The 21,651-nt window shown below is 32.2% G+C and overlaps 1 long non-coding RNA gene across 1 annotated transcript in view; it reads right to left on the bottom strand.

The window, feature by feature from the left end:
• Window positions 1–5,226: 5,226 nt before the first annotated feature.
• LOC146994008 (uncharacterized) overlaps window positions 5,227–21,651 on the bottom strand; it is a 28,746-nt gene continuing 12,321 nt past the window's right edge. The window contains exons 2-3 of the long non-coding RNA XR_015043960.1: window positions 10,869–12,039; window positions 5,227–5,614 (exon numbers count right to left, since the gene is read on the bottom strand). This is a non-coding gene — a long non-coding RNA (uncharacterized LOC146994008). The remainder of the gene's footprint in view (window positions 5,615–10,868; window positions 12,040–21,651) is intronic.

The raw sequence follows: 21,651 nt of genomic DNA, 5'->3' as shown, positions 1-21,651 counted from the left end.
TGTTATCGGATATAGCAGAATGGACCAAGTGTTGCATCCCATGTCAAAAGGCTAAAATTCATCGCCATTCAAAAGCACCTTTGGCAAGTTTTAAGGAGCCTTCTCAAAGATTTGACCATGTTCACTTGGACCTTATAGGCCCTCTCCCTCCCTCAAATGGTTAATCTTACTGCTTGACTTTAATTGATCGTTTCTCTCGATGGCCAGAAGCTCAACCACTCAAGGATATCTCTGCTCAAACTGTTGCAGAAGCATTTTGCACATGCTGGGTCTCCAGGTATGGAGTTCCCTCTACTGTGACAACTGACCAAGGACGCCGGTTTGAAGCTTCACTTTTTCGCTCTCTCACTCATCACCTCGGAATTCAGAGATCCAGGACGACTAGTTACCACCCCCCGTCGAATGGGTTAATAGAGGAATTGCATCGACCTCTTAAGACTGCTATCAAGTGCCATGCCACTGAGCGGTACTCTGAAGTCCTTCCTGTGGTTCTTCTTGGTTTTCGAGCTGCTTTGAAAGATTTGGGTTGCACACCAGCAGATTTGGTTTTCGGCACCACCATTCGTCTGCCTGGGGAGTTTCTGGTTCCTGTTCAACAACCGGTTGACACCACAGATTTTGTCAGCCACTTACGTGCACATATGCAAACACTTCGCCCCATACCACCCAAGAGACATGGTGATAGCAAAACCTTTATACACCGTGATTTAGCCACAGCTACCCATGTTTTTCTTCGTCATGATATGGTGAGACGCCCACTTCAACCTCCTTATGATGGACCATTTTTAGTTGTTCGTAGAACAAAGAAGGTCTTTTACCTAGACATAAATGGCAAAACTGTACCTGTATCCATTGATCGTGTAAAGCCAGCTTATGTTCTGAACAGGGATAAACCAATCGCTCCACCGCCAACTTCACCTCACCGTTTGCAGGGCACTCTGGTACATGATTTGCCACTTAACCTTGATACCCCATCAAATGATTGTCCATCTGATATCACCACTTCAGCACAGCCTGCAACAAAGGTGCAACCTAAGACTACACGTTCTGGGCGTCATGTTCATTTCCCTGTACGATATCGTTGACACTGGGAGGGGAGCATGCAGCAACCATGCAACGAACTTTTAAATTAAATGTTAACTTTGTTTTTTTCTTGTATAGCAGTGCTGCAACTAAACTCTGTACTTTTCTCTCAAGTGAAGTGAACTGATTTGTTGTAGTTAGTTCTTCCTCGTGCTTGTGACGTTATCGCTAGCGTGCATATACGCTGCATGATATGTTTTTGTAGAATGTTCTTTTTTTTTTCACTATGTAAATTAAAAATAAATGTGACTGATTGAATAAGTAGCTTATTTGTGAATACACAGAACGCAACCTTGCCGTAAACATGTCATGTTCTCTTGAATTCTTATTTCTAGGGAAATAGAGTATTGCAAAGTCTACTTATTGTTAAACTAAAATGTTAGGTACTGTAATTTTTTTCTTTAAATTGTGGTTCAGTTTCATAAAAAGAAGCACCGGAGCTCATCTTATATACGGCTCCGGTGCGCTCCGGGTAAAATTGTAATTTATCTTAAAAATTGAGAAGCACCGGAGCCGGCGCAATTTAAGCACTGCGCAGATGACGTATTCCGAGTGCAGCCAGTACTTCCTATATACAAAGCCAAGGCTCTAGGGTTGCTTCAACGCTCTGACGTCACGAAAGTCGTCTCTCCACTTTGTCAACAGTGTGTAAAATTACTTTAAATTTACTTCATGAAAACTTTTTTTTTGGAACTGAATGACCAGGGCCAGATTACCAATTAGGCACAGTAGGCACGTGCCTAGGGCCTACGAAGGCCAAAGGTCTTAGGGCTTTGAAAAAAAATATATTGAAATAAAAATACCCCAAAAACTTATAAACATTTTTATATTATTATATAGTGAAGGTCAAAATAATATATGTAAAAACAAATACACAAAAAATACGAATACAAAACGTTTGGTTTACTAAGTAGATCCTAAAATAACTCCTTTTTTCGGGATATACAATAGTATGGCCAAACCACCCCATAGTAGGCCTACTCAAAGTTCCTTGCATTGTGCTGCATTCTACGGCGGACTATTATACTAATAAGAAGTGATAAAATGAAAATTCTATTATTTATAATGGAATAAAGCAATATTCCAGAATCAAAAACTAGGTTGAAATAAGTAGAGTATAAAAACAACTTTCCTTTACTTACCTTACTTATAATAAATTTAACTTCCAGTTTTTAAACTAAAGATTGACTTAAGGTTGAGCGTGATTAAATACAAGCACAGGCATACACGCTCTATCGTAGTGTTTACATATTAACTTATTACACAACTGAGCTACTAAAACAAAAGACCTTAGCAGCAGGGAAAAACTCTCGATCGCGCGCAAGCGTTTGGTAGTGGGCATGGAAACGTGGCCAACTGTGTCAAACGCATGTGCCCGTCCGAGAGGTTTTCCCGGCTGCTAATGTCTTGTCATGTTCATGCACTAAAACCCTGGAATTCTGCATGGAATTTGGTAGATATAAAAGTTGCATTGTTGCAGATAAACTCAATTCTGGAATTATGGCTATTGAAAATGGCTCTATGAAAAATAAAAACATTAAAATCCCAAAATAAAACAATGTTATTTTACCGCATCATCACATTTTCGGATTTATATCTACAACAAAATTATTACTTAATATTAGCGGTCAATTTCAGTTTAAAAATGTTTATTATTTCGGGGCCTACGCTGCTGGAGTGCCTAGGGCCTACGACACCCTTAATCCGGCCCTGTGAATGACTGTGCAAATTAGATTTATTATTCAGATTATTTTGATCCCTCAGATTATTTTGAAAAATATCATACAATCATCAACAAATATTTTTCTAAATAATTACTGCAAAAAGTTAAATGATAATCTTTTAAGCAATAATTTAACTAAGCAACGGAAATTGAAAACATTAAAAAAATAGTTTATGTATGTAGCAGAAATGAAATATGTTACGTGTTTAAGGTACAAAATAAGAGAGTGAAACTAATCTATTTTTTTTAAAATATTTTCAGACTTGTAATTCATTTTTTTTAAATGAATATTTTCTGCAGAATGTGTATAATATGTTGAATAAAAAAGTGCTTTTTCTATTTGTGTTGTGAAATCTTTGCCACCTATTCCAAAATGCATGCACGCATACACACAAAAAAAAGGGAAATATTTGCAATTATCAACGAAAAGTGCTAAAGCTCTAAGGTCTGTTATAATATACTAAGTTTTTTCATCATAAACTAAAGAAATATTCATTTTTGAAGATAAAATACTTTGTCAATTAATATTACTTTCGTTTATATTTTAAAATCAATACCTTGAAATTTTCTAATCTTATTTTAATTGAAATAGACATGTCTGTTACATTAATTTTAAACTGTAAGTAGGAAGTATGTACAATTTGTAGCCAAATACAATTCCAGATGACTGATTTTTATAGATATTTACTAATATATTATTTTCATTTTATTCTATGTTTAATTCTGTCAAAGAAATAAAATTTCTAGAAATATAATTGTATGTATACAGGGGGAAATGCATCTGATAACTCTATAAAAAATAAACTAAAATAAAAAAAAGTACTTTTTCTCTTCCCAGCTGTAAGGCCTCATACATTTGTACTAAGTTATTTTTTCTCAAAGGGATTTACTGTAATAAAAAGTAAGTAGCATGAAGTTGCCTAAATAAACATTTACTCCCCTTTTTCTCACTATAATACATGGTGTTATTTCCTATTATTTCTAGTTATAATTGTACTGGTAGAAAATTTCAGGTAAAAATAAGTCTTTTTTTTTTTTAATGCGTTTTGCACCCTAGTTGTGCTACTTTCTTAATAAAGATCTGAAATTATTCTGAAAATTTTAAATCTTACCTTAACACTAAACTCCTTATTCCTTACAATTCTAAAAATTCAGGGCATTTGATCTATTTAGATGTTTTAAAAGCTTTTGCTGATTATCCTGATAAAAAAATTCCAGTAAGTGCATATCAATTATACAACTTCATATTTATCATATTTATCATTTGCTAAAAAATTCTTAGATAAGTTACAATTAAATGATTTTTAGGAACAAAAATTTACTAGCTACAAGAAAATTATATATGTACATATTAAACAAAAGGAATGTTACAGATATTAAATGAAACTTGAGAATTTTAGATTCCAAACAGGTGTAAAGTTTGTTGAATTTTTGCAATTTTCCTTTTTTGTTATTGAGAAAGATGCAATTACATAGTCTTCAAAAATAGGAATCTAATTGAAAAAGCTTAAATGTATGGAATTTTTTGCGCCTATATTGATAATTAACACTGAATAAATACCAATATATGCTCAAAAATAGTATTTTTCATATTGCTCAAAAATAGTATTCAAATCATACTCCAGGTTTATTATGTTACGAAATACAATCCTACAGTGAAGTGAACAAGATAAAATTACTAAACAAATATGTGTAAATAGCAAATGTTGTTAAAAACTGATATTGCAAAAATAAAACATGATTAATAAATTTACGATTAGGGATTTTTAGTTTTAATCAACTGTTAACTTATCATTATGCATTACTGTTGCCTTTTTATTAAGGAAGAAAATATTTAGTAAAATATATATTCAAAAAACAAACCAGCAACAGCCAGATCTTAAACATGTATTTTATTACCACCATCTGAAGTATGTTAAATCAATTTCTGTTTTATTATTTTAAGTGTAAAATTATTTAAGAAAAGTTAAGATAGGTATTTGAATTATTATTAAAATTTCATTCCGTCTAAGAATTTTAAAGCAAACTGCATACATAATTTTGCTCTAGAACCAAAATTATGATAAAAAAATAGTTGTAAACTTCTGTTTTTTTAAAGAACAGGGTGGTTTGTTTACATTTGCTTTTCAGCAAACTCCTCTTATCAAATTCCCTGAACACTCACTCTCCTTATAGATATAATGCTTCTATATGCAATTTTATAAAAATATTTACCTACACATGATCAAAATGTTACAAAAAGTTTTAAGATTATTTTATTTTTTAATTTTCTTTCAGAAGAATGCGAGTTTAGTGCTTGCATGCATGATTTATGTAAATTTGCTGATTAGAATTTCAAGGAATTCTCATTATTTGTGTAAACTCCGTATCTGTATAAAATGGTCAATTATTAGGAATTTAAAACAAGAACAATACTCAGATATATTTATAGTTCTTTATTTTGTAGAAATTTTTAAATATCTATTGAAGAATGACAGCTATTATTTAATAAACGAAATAATTAAAAAAAAAACCCTTCTCTTTGTCATTCTAGCTTTACATGGAAAAACAAATAACTCTTCTATAATCAACATAAATGTAAAGATACATTTCTTCACGACTGGTCCGAAAGTGCAGAAATCATAAATGTGTCTCTGTGCAACTAGTACGTCATTTAGTGTTTCTACGGTGTATGAGCTAACTGGAAAAAAATTGGACGGTTAGACACAACTATTTTTTCAGTACCTTAGGAACAGCAGTCTACTCTGATTGGCCCCCGTCTGATGCTTTTAAAACACGAACATGAGTCACCAACAGCTTAAAACTGCCCTGTAATGTTTAAAAATATTTTTGCATTAGTAGATATTTCAGTTTTGCTTTAGAAGTATTTGAATTTTGACAAGCCATTAAGTTATATATATGCATTTTATAAAATGCAAGTTAGAAGACATCTAATTTTAATTCTAGGAATTCAATATAATCTATTTTTTTGTTTGGGTACTTTTTTTATTCTGTTCTTTTTTTATTAAATTAATATAAAACTAGAAGTTAAAACACTGAGGTTAAATGCAGTGCTTGATGAATAGGAAAAAATGAATGGGTATTAAAATACAGGGTGTTTATAACATCCCGGACCCATTTTGATGTTTAATAACTCATAAAATAATAAAGATAGATTAAAATTAATAACATAAATGGTTAGATAGACTCAAAAAGTTTCATGACCCTTGTCAATGAAATTCCACGTGTACCCCCTTCGTCGCACAGAGAATATCAAGTCGATATTCAATTTCACGCCAGGTACCACCAAGCATGTCGGCATCCACAGATGCTATTGCAGTTGTAATTTTGGCTTTTAGGTCATCAATGTTTGACACTCTCCTCCAGTAAATGTTGTCCTTTACAAATCCCCAAAGGAAAAAGTCCAGCGGCATTACATGAGGTGATCTGGGTGACTAAGTAATTGGACCTCCTCGCCCAATCCATCTTCCTGTAAAATGGTCATTCAAAGAACTACGAACGATGGTACCCCAATGAGGTGGTGCACTATCTTTTTGCAAAAAGACATGCGGCTGAAGCTCTAGTTGTGGAAATACGAAGTTTTCCAACATGTCTAAGTATAGGACTGATGAGGCCGCCTTTTCTGTAAAAACGAGAGGCCCAATGACTTGGTCGTGCATTATTTCGCACCACACATTAACCTTTGGGGAATCCCTTTGTACCTCACAGTAATCATGGGGATTTTCAGATCCCCATATGAGCACATTATGGCGATTAATGTTGGAAAATATAACTTATTGTAAACCTTTTACTGCATCATCTCTCCTCCTTGAAATGTTTATTTAGTTTAGTTCTTATTTTTAATGTAATATAGTAGTTACTTCTACTTCTTTTTCTTACTGCCACTGTTTGCGTTGAGAACGGACTGTTTCAACCTAATTGAGATGCAAAAACAAAACGTGATGTTACGTCATCTGGAAAGCCGATTCGTGCCGATAGCCGATTGGTTGCCGTGAGATGACGTCATGCCTACTTCTGCCACAGCCAACTCCTATCATGGCCTTGAAGCGAAATCAGTTTCTGAAGGTCACGTGATCAAAATAGTCGATCTTTTTTCTCTTCGCTATAAGCGCGAAATTTAACTTGCCAAAAATAATAGTTTTCTCTTAATATAAATATAAGTAAAATTAATAAACGTGACTAGGTTGCATGACTTGCATTAAATTTTTCATAGTGTAATATTTTCACAGCCGGTAAAATGAATATCTTCAATAATTTTTAAAACAATTGTACTTTGTTTATGTAACTAAAAATATCATTGAGAATCACCAGATAAAAACTTTATTTCTGCAATTTTAATAAAAATGGAATCCATTTATGTAATCTACATCAAATTTGTTCCCAAAATAATATAAAATCCACATAAGGGGAAAAATTCAATAGGTTTATAGATGTAAATTTTATTTAGATTTTCTTAACACTAAAATAAATATTAAGAGCAGAATATTTTGTAAAAATTCATGCCGCTCCCATTGCATCAGCTATATAAATTTTTAGAATGCAAATATTTATAGTCATCTCTCATCACTTCATTCACTAATAAAAACTTAAATATCACAATTTTATCAAAACAGGGAAATGAATTAAAAATTCCTTAAATGCTAGGAAATTTGTGTATAAAAACAAACTTACATGCATGTTATGCTATAAATAAATCTTTCAAGAAAATTTTGGCAAATTAAATGCTAATTACATTCATAAAAAGGACAACCTTCTATTTGTGCCAGCTCCAATTTTATGTTGTATCACTGTTTCCAAACCACCGAAGAGGTAAGTGATTAGGCTCGTTTTTTTTTTTTTTTTTTTTTTTTTTTTTTTTTTTTTTTTACAGTGGTGTCCCCAAATTACAGACCTATTCCACTATCAAAAATAGATTCATAAAACTTGGAGCTGTGCCATATACACACATCCTACATATCATACATCATTTATGCAGAAGCATACATAAAAACAAACAGTTGTGACTTATTAACTGGTAAATTTTTTAACTTTTTTATATGAACATTTTATATTAATTTTGTGATTTTTATATTTTGTGTAATTATTTAACATTATTTTACAAGTTATCAAACAGATATTTTCTAATCAGGTTTGCAAAGTCATTCCACAAATGCAAGAATTAAAGTTAATTCTACCTAACTGTATGCAAGATAACTTATATAAAATACCCAGTTGCTTTCCTGATGCAAGAAATGTAGCTTCCATGCTTTCGAGAATTCCACCAAATAAGAAATGTACAATTGAAGATGTTAGTAAAGCAACTTCAGACGGTAAAGTTAATTTCCCCCTATCTAATTCTTTAAGAAAACCAAAAATATCATCTGCTATATCTACCGAATGAACACTTTGCAACCAGTCCTGGCAAATACTGCATTTTACCACCCTTAATTCTTTCATGGAAGCATAACCTGAAATATAAACTAGCACTGGTAAAATATCAGAAAGAACATTTTCTGTAGAAAAATCATTAACTAGTAAATTTGAATAATCATCAATATTCACAAAGGTAAAGATAGAATCCTTATCATAATCTGGTAAAAGAGAAGTTAAAGGGATATTGATATTTGATGATGAAATTATAATATTGCTTTTAAAACGAAACTTCTTCTCCCTTTCTAATAATTGTAGGTAATTTATGTAATAATTTGAACCTGACATTTGCCGATACATTCCAAAACGTGATTCAAGAGCATCAGTTTGAAATTTTCCTAATAATATGTATTCAGCCTCATACTTTTGAAACAAATATGGAATCAATTGAATGAATGCATCTGTAGTTATTATCAATGCCTGAAACGTTTGTGGTGATAAAGTTTCTTTTATTGGAACAGACTGTTTCCATATCTTAAGCCACAATACTAGTTTCTTTAAGAAATTAATCTGCTCAACATTCTGAGAGTTAATAGCACCACGAAATTTATCATTAAAGTGCTTACTTTCAAAATTGCTTTTACAGTTTACAATTTTCCACCATGTTGTGAATACTGAAATAAAATCACAAGTTTCATCTGAGTTCACAAAAACATCTGCATGATCCTTTGATATACATTTTAATGCTGCTATTATGTTTTTTTCATTTAAGACTTGAAGTGCTAGTTTCACGTTTTGTTTCTGAATTGTTGAAGGATAAAGAGCTTTATTTGTAAGTAAATGGCCATATTTAACAATGGAAGATTTCTCTATATCATACATGATTTCCAAATGCTTAAAGTTAGCTTTCTTTAAAATATCATTATTTTCTAGATCAGGAAATGTAATTAATTTTTTGTTGCACCAATTATTGCGTACTGATTTTAACATATGAACTGTGTCAAAAAGAAAGAAGAGAAGCCTTGAATCATCTAAAGGGTGCTTAATATATGGCTGCAAAGTTTTATTAGGGGTCATTAGTTCAAATGCGCGTTTATTCACAGCATTATTATCAGAAATCAAACAAACAACTTTAAATCCTATATTTTCTAATTCTATTAAAATCTGCTGAATCATATCTTGTAGCTCATTAGCTTTCAATCCATTAACTGGAACAATACTAACTACATCCTTATATGAAGAAAAAATGGATGTTATCATGAAAACCTGAGCTGTTTTGGCAGCAAGAGTTGGTTTATCATGAGAACCTCCATAAATAGAACCACCTTTAAAGTTGAACATAGGCTGAATGTAAATTTCATCTAATAAAACATTTACTACAAGTTCTTGTTCATTAAGAAAACATTTTTTCCTCTCTAAATAATTAATGCTGCCAGCCAAACTTAATTTTGACAATGAATAACTACTCATAATATTGCGTAAGACTCGAGTACTTGGAATGCACAAATAGTCGCAGTTTAGTAAAGCATTGTATGCCGAAGAAGATTGCACAAATAATGTTGAAGCTAAAATTAAAGTTCTATTACTGTAACGCCTATTATTTTTTGATACTCTTAACAATTTTAATTGCTCTATTATAAAAGAAATATGTTCAGAATTATCTAAATTACAATCAACAGAATTTAGTAATGTAATTGCTGATTCTAACACAGATGGAAATGTTGTATTAGTAACAGAAGTTTCAACATTGTTCATTAAATCATGTAATACTGAAATTGTATCAACAACGGGTGATTTTGAAAATTTCTTCTTACTTTCTTTCCGATTTTCAACGTATACTTCAAAATTCATGTCAGTACTTATAATGATGCATCCCAAAATTTTTGGACAATTTTCATGAGCTGCATATAAACATAAGCGAATTATATCATCATCATCGTCATCTAAGTAAAACCATTTATTTTTATATTTCCATATGTTTTCCCGAAAGTAATTGACCACATCTTGAGGACATTTTAATGCACTTTTTTCTAAATCAGCTTTCTGCTGAAGTAAACTTTCTTGAACGGCTTTCTTATAATTTACTTCTTCTACATCAACAAGTCTGCGAGGTTTAGATTTATTTGTACTTAAATATGAGGGAGCATTTTCAAATATACATGGCACAGCGCCTTGAATGAGACCAGGGATTTTTCTGTCATATTCTTTATATTCATTTTTATAGATTACACAGTCCTTTCTTATTATCTGTGATTCATCAAAATGCTTTATACAAATTATGGGGTTTTTTAATTTGCTTAAATCTCTTGGAATTTTCCTTAACCACTGAGCTCTTCTTTTAGGTGATTTAGGTAAAGAGTAAGTAGTGACATTCTCATTTTTGTCGTAATTGGATTTGCAGCCAAATACACTGCAATGTCGAGGCATTCTGTATTCCAATATGTTATTAGAAACAAATAATCAAAAATAATAAAGAATTCCTGATTTCCAAACAAATAGTCAAACCAATACTACTCAAAATGTTCAAACTAAAGTAAATGCACTCGCTGTTAAAACGAAACACTTGCATAGGCTTGAAAACAGCTACATATTTTCCCAAATAAATCTAAAAATTAAAAATATATAAAACGAAATATAGATAAAACTATTATTTACCATTACATAAAGCTCATGTTATTTAAAATCACTTAGAATACCAAAATAATCTACTTACATAACACTATTGGCAAAATATATATATCCACAAAATTCAAGACCACAGTTTCGTAGCCACACTCTACCGTAAGAACCAAGGGGGTTAGAATAGACCTCTGACCTCCTTGGTCAGAACAAATCGACCATCTTGATCACGTGACTTTTGCGCTTCAAGGCCATTATAGAGTTGGCTGTGTACTTCTGCTATAAGTATCTCACGTCGCTCTGGCTCAACTCTCCTTCTAGTTCCTGCTTTCCTGGCACTTGGGTGTGCGGTTTCCAGCCCCTTCAGAAGGATGCATGCAGTCCGGTGAATAAAGTTCCTTGGTTCCTGTTCACAAGATGACTGTTCCTGAATAAAGTTCCTTGGTTCATATCCACATGATGATTGTTCCAGAATAAGTTCCTTGGTTCCAGAGGCTACCATGTGAGTGACTGCCGTGGGCGGCATCCATGTTCTTCAATGAACGCGGCATTTAAAATACGTGAGCAGCGATTCCTCGTGTTCAACTAATGCAAACGGAGATAGGCCGGTTTTGAGTGCTTTCAAGAACTTTATTTAAATTTCAGGTGTTTTCTCGACCACTGATCATGGACTTTTTGAATGTGTAGCCAACTTAATTTTAGGACATTTTTGTTTGTATTGAATGCCAGTGTTTTTGGAGACCAGGTAAAAATATTATTTGATGAATGATGGTTATATTATATTTTTCCTAAGACTCTGATATTGTTTAAATTTATTTTCTGTGTTTTTATTCTTTATTATATTGTTAATAAATTGGTCAAGTTTGAAACATTTTATTGTCTTCAATGTCTGCACAACATATTATCTCAGGGAGCTTTTATTGCCACTATTGCTAAATGTTTAATTTTTTTAAACTTTAAACTTTGCTTTAGCATCAATTAACAATGTCAGAAAGATGAAAGGATGCTTCGTCGGAGAATATTATGCCCTTCAGAAATTCAATATCATCTTCTATCCTCTTTAGCATACCTGTCGCAAAGGCCATTCTCCTAGGCCTATCGTCCAGTTCCTAAACTTGAGCAATTTCAACTTTGTATGCATGCAGTCATAATTTTCTCGTAATAACCTTGTACACTGTCGAAATTGGCATATCCAATTCTATTGCCGCTGATCTCGCAGATCTTCTAGGATTGTGTAAAAATGTCTCTCTGACACACTCAACTACCTGAAAAGGAAAATATATAAGTTATTCCATCAATAAATGCCATAAGTTTGTTTATATCTTCATTATTTTATGAGTTATTAAACATCAAATTGGGTCCGGGATTTTATAAGCATTCTGTACATTTAGCATATTTTTTTAATTAGCTCGACACTTTATGCCAAGCAGAAATGTTTGTGCAATATCTAACTTGTGATATGAATGGCATCCCTAACAATAAACATAAATTGAAAAAGTTAAATATTTTATTAAATGCAAAACTAATAGAAAAATTTACAAATAAAAAAATTATAAATTAGATTTACCACATTAATTTCAGATTACACAAAAAGTATAAAACTGCCGATTTTGTTTGCAAAAAAACTTCGAATCTCCTGTTGCAACCCATTCCACATGAATTCAAACGAGTAAAAAGTTTCGGTAGCAATGGATAATTCTGTTTTAGGACAATGTTTTAGGCATTTTACATTAGAAAATTCTGCATATGATTTAAAATAATCAACACTTAATAAAAACGGAAATAAAAAAAATTAAAGTGAACATTATTAATTAATCATTTATTCCTTTTATTTGCAGTGACATCACTGCATAAGTACTGAAGTACTCATTCTCAAGAAGACACATTACCACATCTTGCACTTTCTTTTGTATCTACATCTACCATCCCATTAATTGGAGAAAAAACAAGTTTAATTTTTAAGAGACAGAAAAATGTTCTTTAATAAATAGTAGTCAAATGCAGACAGCTTTGAAAAAAGTAGGATGAAACTCAAAAAATAAATAAAAGAAATATTTTCTGTTGTTCTCGGTTATAAACTCCTTTTCCCATTCATTAGGTGATCAAATGGTTAAACACATTTGCTATTAAGCCAAAAATTAACGTCAGGAAATTATCCGAATATGTATACGTATTTTTAATCATTTTGTTAAATTTGGAAATGCATCACAGTTCATTAGAATTTTGCATTGAAATCCTGTGACACTGAATAATTATATTTAAGATTTATTAAGTTTCACTGCAAAGTGTGAAAAATCAGTTCCAGATATTTAATGAAATCACAGACAACTTTGGGTGGAAATTAAGCATATGTATTTCTAAACAGATTAAAAACAACTAGAATAAGCAAAAGGAATTACAAATAACAAGTAAAAAGAATATTTTTTTTTAGTATAAGAATTTTTTAGTTTTTTATCATATAAAATAGCATATTTATACACTTTTTGAACATCTAAGATCCTGTGTTGAATTTTGTGCCATATTGCTCAACATGCAATAGTAACAAAATACCTCCTGATAACTTGCATGTCTCTGGCTGACTGATTGATCAAATCTTCATATCACAAAGTTTTATATTTTCCATATTTATATAAGCTTGGCCAAATAAACATTCAAAAGCATATGTTCAGATTGTATTAATGTAATCATCAAGTATACATGTTCCAGCTGAGGCTAAGAATCAGTTTATGCGTTCAGTTCAGTTTCAGGGTCAGAATTTTGCCAGCGCAAACAAGTGTTGAAAACTTTAGGGTAGGTTAAGTATCGCCTACAGATGAATGCTGAAAGAAAAAATCATTCTAATAAATTATATTCATAATTCTTTTTGCTATATAAAAATTCTAGTTAAAAATTAAACTAATAAATTACACTGAGTCTAATAAAATTTAGATTACAATAAAACTAATATATTTATGTACAAGGTAAACAAAGATAACAGATAGGTTTCAAACAGGTTTGTACATTAATGTTATCCCCAGTTATGTCTCCGTTAATTATATGGCATATTTACTCATATTTTTCAAATGATTCCCATAAGCATTTTAGCACAAGTTTCCGAAAATTTTTTAAGTAGCCACGTAAATTTCAATTTCTTCACGGTGTTCAGAAAGCAAGAGCCTCTGAAATTTAAAATTAGTTTCTGTATGTAATGGTTGATTTCATTTACTTAATTAAATTGCTAGTAAATGGACTGTAATTTATGAAGCAATAATAAGAAAGGTCTTGTCTTCAAGAAAATGGGGATACCTAATGGTCCTTACATTTCTGAAGATAACTGCATGTGGGAGGGCAGATTTAACAGTGATGACCTGGAAGCTGAAGGAGACAACACAGACAGAAATACCAGCAGTATTACATGATTTGAGATCTAGAAAGAGTAGAGCACAACAATGAGAGTAGGCAAGAGTCAAACTATTTTAGATTTTTCTGGAAAGGTACAATGCTAAATCAATCTTTTTTTTTTTTTTTTTTTTTTTTTTTCTTTTTGCTGTAGGAAAACATCTATGAAACAATTTTCTATGTAACGATATACACTCACTTCCAAAAGTTAAGCACGAAGATGTAAAATGCAAAAAAATCAACAAATACTGCTTTGATTGACACAAAATTCGCCAGGAAAGTAGCATATATATTTATGCATAAAACAAAATCAATAATTATATACAGAAATGAAAACAATATTAAATTTTTGTAAGTTATCAGATAATGACATACTGGAGACTTAAACAGAATTATGTATAAAGTGAAAATAAACATAATAAAATGAAAAAAAGGACATTAATAAGGTGTGTGATTCCCTCATCTTCATACAACATTTACACCTTGTGACCATGCTTTCAATTAGGTGGTCAATTACAGCAGAATTAAGCAATCGCCATTCTTCTTGTACAGCAGTTTCCAGCTTAACAAGAGTGGCTGGAGGTGAGAAACATGAGGATATAGCACAGCCGAGAGCATCTCAAAGATTTTCAATGGGATTAAGGTCGGGCGAATATGCTGGCCATGCCATACGCACAATCCCTACACTCTCCAGGTAGTCATCCACGATGCCAGCTCTATGGGGACATAAGTTATCATCTATTACAACAAAAGTAGGGCCAACTGCTGCAGTATGCAATCTCACAATGGGTTCTAGGACTTCATCTCAATACCGAAGAGCTGTCAAAGAAACCCATTTAAAGATTTGCAGGTCGGTGCGGTATCCTAATGAAATCCCTGCCCACACCATAATGCTTGCGCCTCGGAATGTGTGATGTTCGGTGATGCTTTGGGACTGACTGCGTGTTCGTTGTTCACAACATATCTTATACACTTGTCATCTGGCTCCAGAGCAAATCTTGACTCATACTGATGACATTGCCCCAATCACACACATTGAAATTGACATGTTCCCTGCACCACTGTAATCGTGTCCCTCTTGACTGGATGGACAGAGGAACACAAACTCGAGGTACCCGGACGTACAGTCCACTCATATGTAATCTTCGGCATACAGTAGCTGCAGATATCGCCTTACCAATGGACACTATAACCATAAATGTCACGCGTGTGTAAGTCGCTCTGCTATTTATATTACTATTCTTGAAAAATCTTGAATATAGTTAATTTCGTAGCTCTCTAGATGGAAATTTGTGTCAGTAACTATGTGTGAGCTTTGATTCTTTGGATCACTTATGTGTATCCTTAAGGAATTGTAAAGGGCAAAAAAATCATAGATCATTTCTCTGAAAATTTAATACACAACATTTTAAAAGGAACACACAGCAGAATTATGTTTTAAATTTTAAAATATGCAAGGTAGTTAGCCGAGGTTCCCACATCTTGTTACCGAAGCGCACGTGGTAGAGCCTATGTCATATCAAGAAGGTGCAATGATAGTATAGGATACCGGACGTCCCTTGCAAAAGCACTTCATTCTCCCAGTATATTTAATCTTTTTTAATTGTTTATTCTACTGTATCCATTTAAACATCATATACTTTACAGCTTTTCAAAAATTTAGCATTTTGCTAATGTATGAAGTTTAATTTAAAAAACATAACAGCAAAATTTCAGGGGGAGAAAATTCTAAACTTTATAAGCAACTGGTGTAACAATATTGTTTTCAAGTTTTGTTTATATATTTTTAAAAATATAATATTAATTACAATTTTCACAATTATTTCGAAAATATGACAAAAAAAAGTTTTAAAAAAAGGTAATGTGAAAAACGCAAATTTGAATTTTTAAAAGAAAAACATTATTTCTTTTAAGTCTATAAAACTATAATGACAAGTACATTAAAAATAAAACTGAAATAAATTAGCTACAGTCAAAAGTCGTTAATTCGGACACCCATAATTCGGAATGATCTATAATTCGGACATCAAAACTAAAAACTTTCTGCGCATGCGGCACGTTGACACATGCCCAGAGGCGTTCACGCGTGCGCGTAAGACCTTTTACGACTGCGCATATGAGTGTGCGCAAGTGCAGAATACGTTTTCGCGTGCGCATTTTATGTATAATGGACGTATAAGCTAAAATTATCTATTTCAGTTAATGTTGATGATTGCGTTGTTCCTTAATTTTCGAATTGCATCCGGCTTATTATTTTTTGCAGACTGTAAGAGCAATTTTATAAAAGTAAGCTTAAACTTTCGATTATATCAAATAGAATTTCTGATATATATTTGTTAATATGTAAAGAATCTAAAGCGAAAGTATGTTTTGAAATCCGAAATCTGTTTATCAATTTCACGCTGCTCGGCGGCGGGCGCCTAATGAATTGGAAGTTGATTTGTCAGCACTATCCTTATCTTCAGCGCAGATGTTTTTATTTCATTTGGCTTATAATTCCTTACCAAATGTAGTATTTCATCTCGATATGCTCCGTCTTTGATATGATTTAAAACAAGTTCCTCGTCATTATAATTCGCTTCCGATAGCGAAGAAAAGTGACAGAGGTTATTGAAAACAAAAAAATTTCGATTGACAAATTAGTCGGCAGAACTTTGTAACTGAACAAGAAATTATGTCTGTTTCATAGAATTAAAGAGAAAGTATTATCACATGAAACGAAGCAAAACTTAAACAACTTACATTGAAAGAAATGTTTAATAAAGTAAACAAATAAATATTAAGCTTTTTCTTTTTGCAAATTTTGATACCCTTTAGATCATAATTGTTCTTTATTTCATAAATTACGGTTTCATATTTTTAATTTTAGAATTTCTGCATGCCATCTTATGAGATTTAAACTGATGATCTATAATCCGGGAAAATCGATAATCCGGAATCGCCGAAGTCCCGACGAGTCCGAATTAACGACTTTTGACTGTATTACAAATCATTTAATGCTATATGATTAATATATAATCATAACGCACAGTGTTTCAGCAATACATGAAACAAATTTATTATACATTAAATAATCCTCTAGTATTATGGACTTAATTAATTTATTCTTTACTTTTACATTTTACACTAGTTATTGTTTACTTTTAAAATATTTTACACTAGTTTTTCAGTGGAAATCATTTTGGCTTAAGAAACAGACATATTAAACGTATCGAATACTTAATCTAGTTTTCTTTAAATATCAATAAAATCATAGTAACGAAACCTCACCCTGCTGTTTTTAGTCGGAATGAATTCCCTCCGTTTTATTGCACGTATCCACTTTCACATCTGCATCAACAGGAAAAGCGAAAATATGTATTGTAATTTCAGTTACATCGCGGCACTGAACACATGTAAGACATTATATTGTTTCTGAAACAACCCACAAATTGAAAAAAAAAAAAAAAAAACTCAAATTTAAAGTGTCCGACTACGAAAAAAGCACTGTATATACCAAGATTTTAGCTCAATAATTGCAGTTCAACCACTTCTAAGGCAATTATTAAGGAATAATTCATTTAAGCAAAGTTTCATTCCTGATCACTATGCTCTCACAGGACAAATAACTATAAAGGACGCTAGGCAAGCGGATTTTTATCGAAAATAAATTTTTTGTAATTTAAAAAGATATCTGTATACATTTTTTATTTAATTTTACAATATGGCGAAATCTCTGCAATTCTGCATAATAATAATTCAGAATATTCATCAAATACATGCCCAACTAATTAAATTTCATTAGTTATGATAAAAAATACCACTGTTCCTTAAGAGTTTTCAAGCAAGGTATAAGAATGATAATGTTAAAATTTTGATTTTTGACAACAAAGTCTGTACTGCTGTTACTCAGAAAACAATACAACAATATTGTTACGAATTTTGCATTTACTACTAATCCTATTCATCCGAATCAATTCCAATAGTTTTAATAGAATTATAATTAAAATTGTTTTATCTCTCCGTGCAATGCAGCACGTGACAAATTTTAAAGAAAAGCTACAACGGAAAAGAAAAAATCTAACAGCACATGCATTTAGCATTTAATAAAAGTTTATTCCTGTAATTGATATTTAATTTAATAAATGTAATTGACTACAACGCTTTCCAGAAATTACTAGAACTCTCTTGTGTGGCCGATTAAAAATGCTATAAAAAGCCAGAGAGAACATCTCAGCTCAGTAGTTGTTTATTATGTTGTTGATATTGATTGTAGTGAATCGCAATGAAATCAGATTAGCTTTCCCTGTGCTTTGAATTACGTTCTATTTAATGTTTGACTAGTTTAAAATATAACTATTGTGTGATATTGTAAGAATATCTTTGAGGAAAAACCTCACATTTTGTTACATTTCTTGTAATAAGTTTTACTATTTTTTTTAATTGGACTTGTGCATTTAATCTATTACAAACCCATACGCATTCTGGTGTCAGAAGTGGGATTTGAATGTCAATCACAAGAGCGATAGAAGAACAATTAAGACAGTTCATGGCAGCTTTTTCTACATTTAAAGAAGAGATGAAAGATTCCGTTAAAGAAAGATGAAAGCTTTTAAAGAGGAAATGAAGCGGGCAAAGAAAAGATGAGCTGGCCAAGAATCCATTAAGAAAAACATGCAACTGGTCAAGAAGAGATGGAAAGAAATATTACCTGCATAATAGAAAAAAAAATTGAGGCTATGGAAGGCAGAATAGATGTGGTTTAAAAAAAAGTTGGAAAAATTGAAGAAAAAGTTTCTTCTGCCAAAGAACAAATAGATGAGAGAGTTTCGGCTGTGGAACAACAAATACATTACAGAGTTTCTTCTGTCAAAGAACAAATCGAACAAAGAGTTTGTGCTGCTCAACAACAAATCGAACAACGAATTGCTAACAGAGTTTCTGCAGTTGCTGAAGAAGTTGATACTTTAGAGAAATTCATAGCAATGGCAGGGACCAATTCCGATGGTTTTTAAATTTTTACCCATTCCTGCTCGTCCCTTACTGAAGAAGACCGCTTGGCAAGCGTATAAAAAACAATTTTCTATAGTGGCACATGCGTATGGATAGGATTCCCCAGCTAAGGCCTGTCTTCTCACCACTTGTCTGAGAGCAGATGTAACGGATATCCTAACGATGTAACGGATAACGGAAACAAAAGGCTAGATTTCAAAGCTCTGTCCGGCATGGAGTTGAGCTTTGGAAGAAGTGTTTAAAACACTACAGCAGGCTTCAATTAAAATCGTGCTAACAGAAGCCCACGGAAACACTCCAGGAACTTGCCACAGATGTAAAAAAGCTATCTCATCTTGCCTTTTCAGAACACCTGGCAGACCTGATACAACATCACAGCTACTGGACATCAATTCAATGAAGGAGACAAGGTGTGGCTGTGGAATCTGACTCGATGGAAAGGACTCTGTCCTAAATTACAGCCACCTTGGGATGGTCTATACACCAAATAAGCAGGAATACACCAATAATATCTAAGGAGATTCTTTGCGTACACAGTCCTAAACAGGTTGAATGACAGCATGGTTTAGATCCGTAAGTCAATTAACTCTAAGCCTAAAATCGTTCAATTTGACAGGTTAGCTCCTTACTATGGCCATAGTTCATAGTGTACATAATTGTAAATAGTATAGTCAAAAGTCTTTAATCTGGACACCCATAATCCAGACCTCAAACCTACAAACTTTCTGCGCATGCATAGGCGTTTACGCATGCGCATATTCGTGTGTGCATGCGCATAATACGTTTACGCATGCACGTTTAATGTATAACGGACGGTAATTAAGCTAAGCTAAAATTATCTAATTATGTATTTCAGTTAATGTTGCAGATTGCGTTGTTACTTAATCTTCAAATTGGATCCGGCTTATTATTTTTTTGCAGACTGTTAGAACAAATTTATAAAAGTAAGCTTGAACTTTCGATTATGTCAAATAGAATTTCCGATGCTGGAGCTACCAAAGGATCTACAAAGCAAAAGTATGTTTCGATGTCCATCAAACAAAAAGTGGAATTGCTGCAAAAAATGGATAAAGACATATCCTTTGTTTCTCTAACCATTCTGAAATCTGTTTATCAAGTTCACACTGCTCTGCGAAGGAGGGGGGGGGACGTTGCGGCACGCAATGAATTGGAAGTTGATCCGTCAGCACTATTCTTATCGAATAGTTTTCTGGTTCCAATTTTCTAATTTCGACTATGCATAAAGAATGCTTTACGTGTTCGCGTGTTGAATGAAATGTTTAATAAAGTAAACAAATACATATTAAGCTTTTTTTTTTTGTAAATTTTGATACCCTTTAGATCATAATTGCTCTTTATTTCATACATTATGGTTTCATGTTTTTAATTTTATAATTTCTGCATGCCACTTTACCAGATTTAAACTGATGATCTATAATCCGGAAAAAACGATAATCCAGAATCGCCGAAGTCCCAACAAGTCCGGATTAAAGACTTTTGACTATATTCTAAATAGTGGTCAATAACAATGGTCCTTTTTCTTTCTAAATTTGTATTTAGTATTTGATATGTTTTACGTTACTATTTGCAATTATTGTTTATGTTGTTTGTTATTGTAATCTAATGTATATTATTGAATTTATATTTTGGTTGTCAATATGGCTTGCTGTCCAGGGATTGTACAGCCCGGAACATGCATTCCTTGGGAAGGGGGCAGTGTTAGGAATGTTGCATTTAGTTAGATATTTTTAATAGAATTATAATTACAATTGTTTTATCCCCCCCCCCTCTGCTGAGCAATGCAGTGCAATAAAAAATTTTAAAGAAAGCTATGAAGGAAAAGTAAAAATACAAGAGCACATGCATTTAACATTTTATAAAAGTTTACCTCTGCAACTGATATTTAATTTAAATAAATGTAATTTACTATAATGTTAACTGTACACATGCGGCTAACTTAAAAAGCTATAAAAGCCAGAGAGAGAACACTTCAGCTGAGTTGTTTACTAAGTTGTTGATATCGATTGCAGCGAATTCATGGCGAGATCGGATTAGCTTTCTCTGCACCTTGGATTACATTCTATTTAACGTTTCGAGTAGTTTAAAATATAACTACAATGTGATATTGAACAAATATCATTGAGGAAAAAACTAGCATTTTGTTACATTTCTTGTGATATGAATAAGTTTTATTAATTTTTATCGGACTTGTGAATTCAATCTATTACGAACCTGTACACATGCAACATTATCGCTTAAAACACATTTTACATATCCACATTTTTCCATTATGTAAGTAACAAAATATATAGTCTAAAATTCAACCACATTTGTTCCTCTCAGTAAACTGGTTTGCAAACCATAATAATAAACATGTGTATATAACTCCCGCAAATGTTACGGTTAGAGTTGAGAGAAGGGTACCCTTTGTATTACCGTGAAGTTGTTTCATTTATCGCCAAGTTGTTGTTTTATTTATTGCCAAGTAGTGGTTTATTTATGGTAGC

The sequence above is a fragment of the Stegodyphus dumicola genome, chromosome 11, assembly GCF_044657685.1.
Source record: "Stegodyphus dumicola isolate Sdum_Otavi_A_Nest chromosome 11, ASM4465768v1".
NCBI lineage: Eukaryota > Metazoa > Arthropoda > Arachnida > Araneae > Eresidae > Stegodyphus > Stegodyphus dumicola.
The sequence above is the reverse complement of the archived record's forward strand: the minus strand, read 5'-3'. Positions and strand labels throughout refer to the sequence as shown.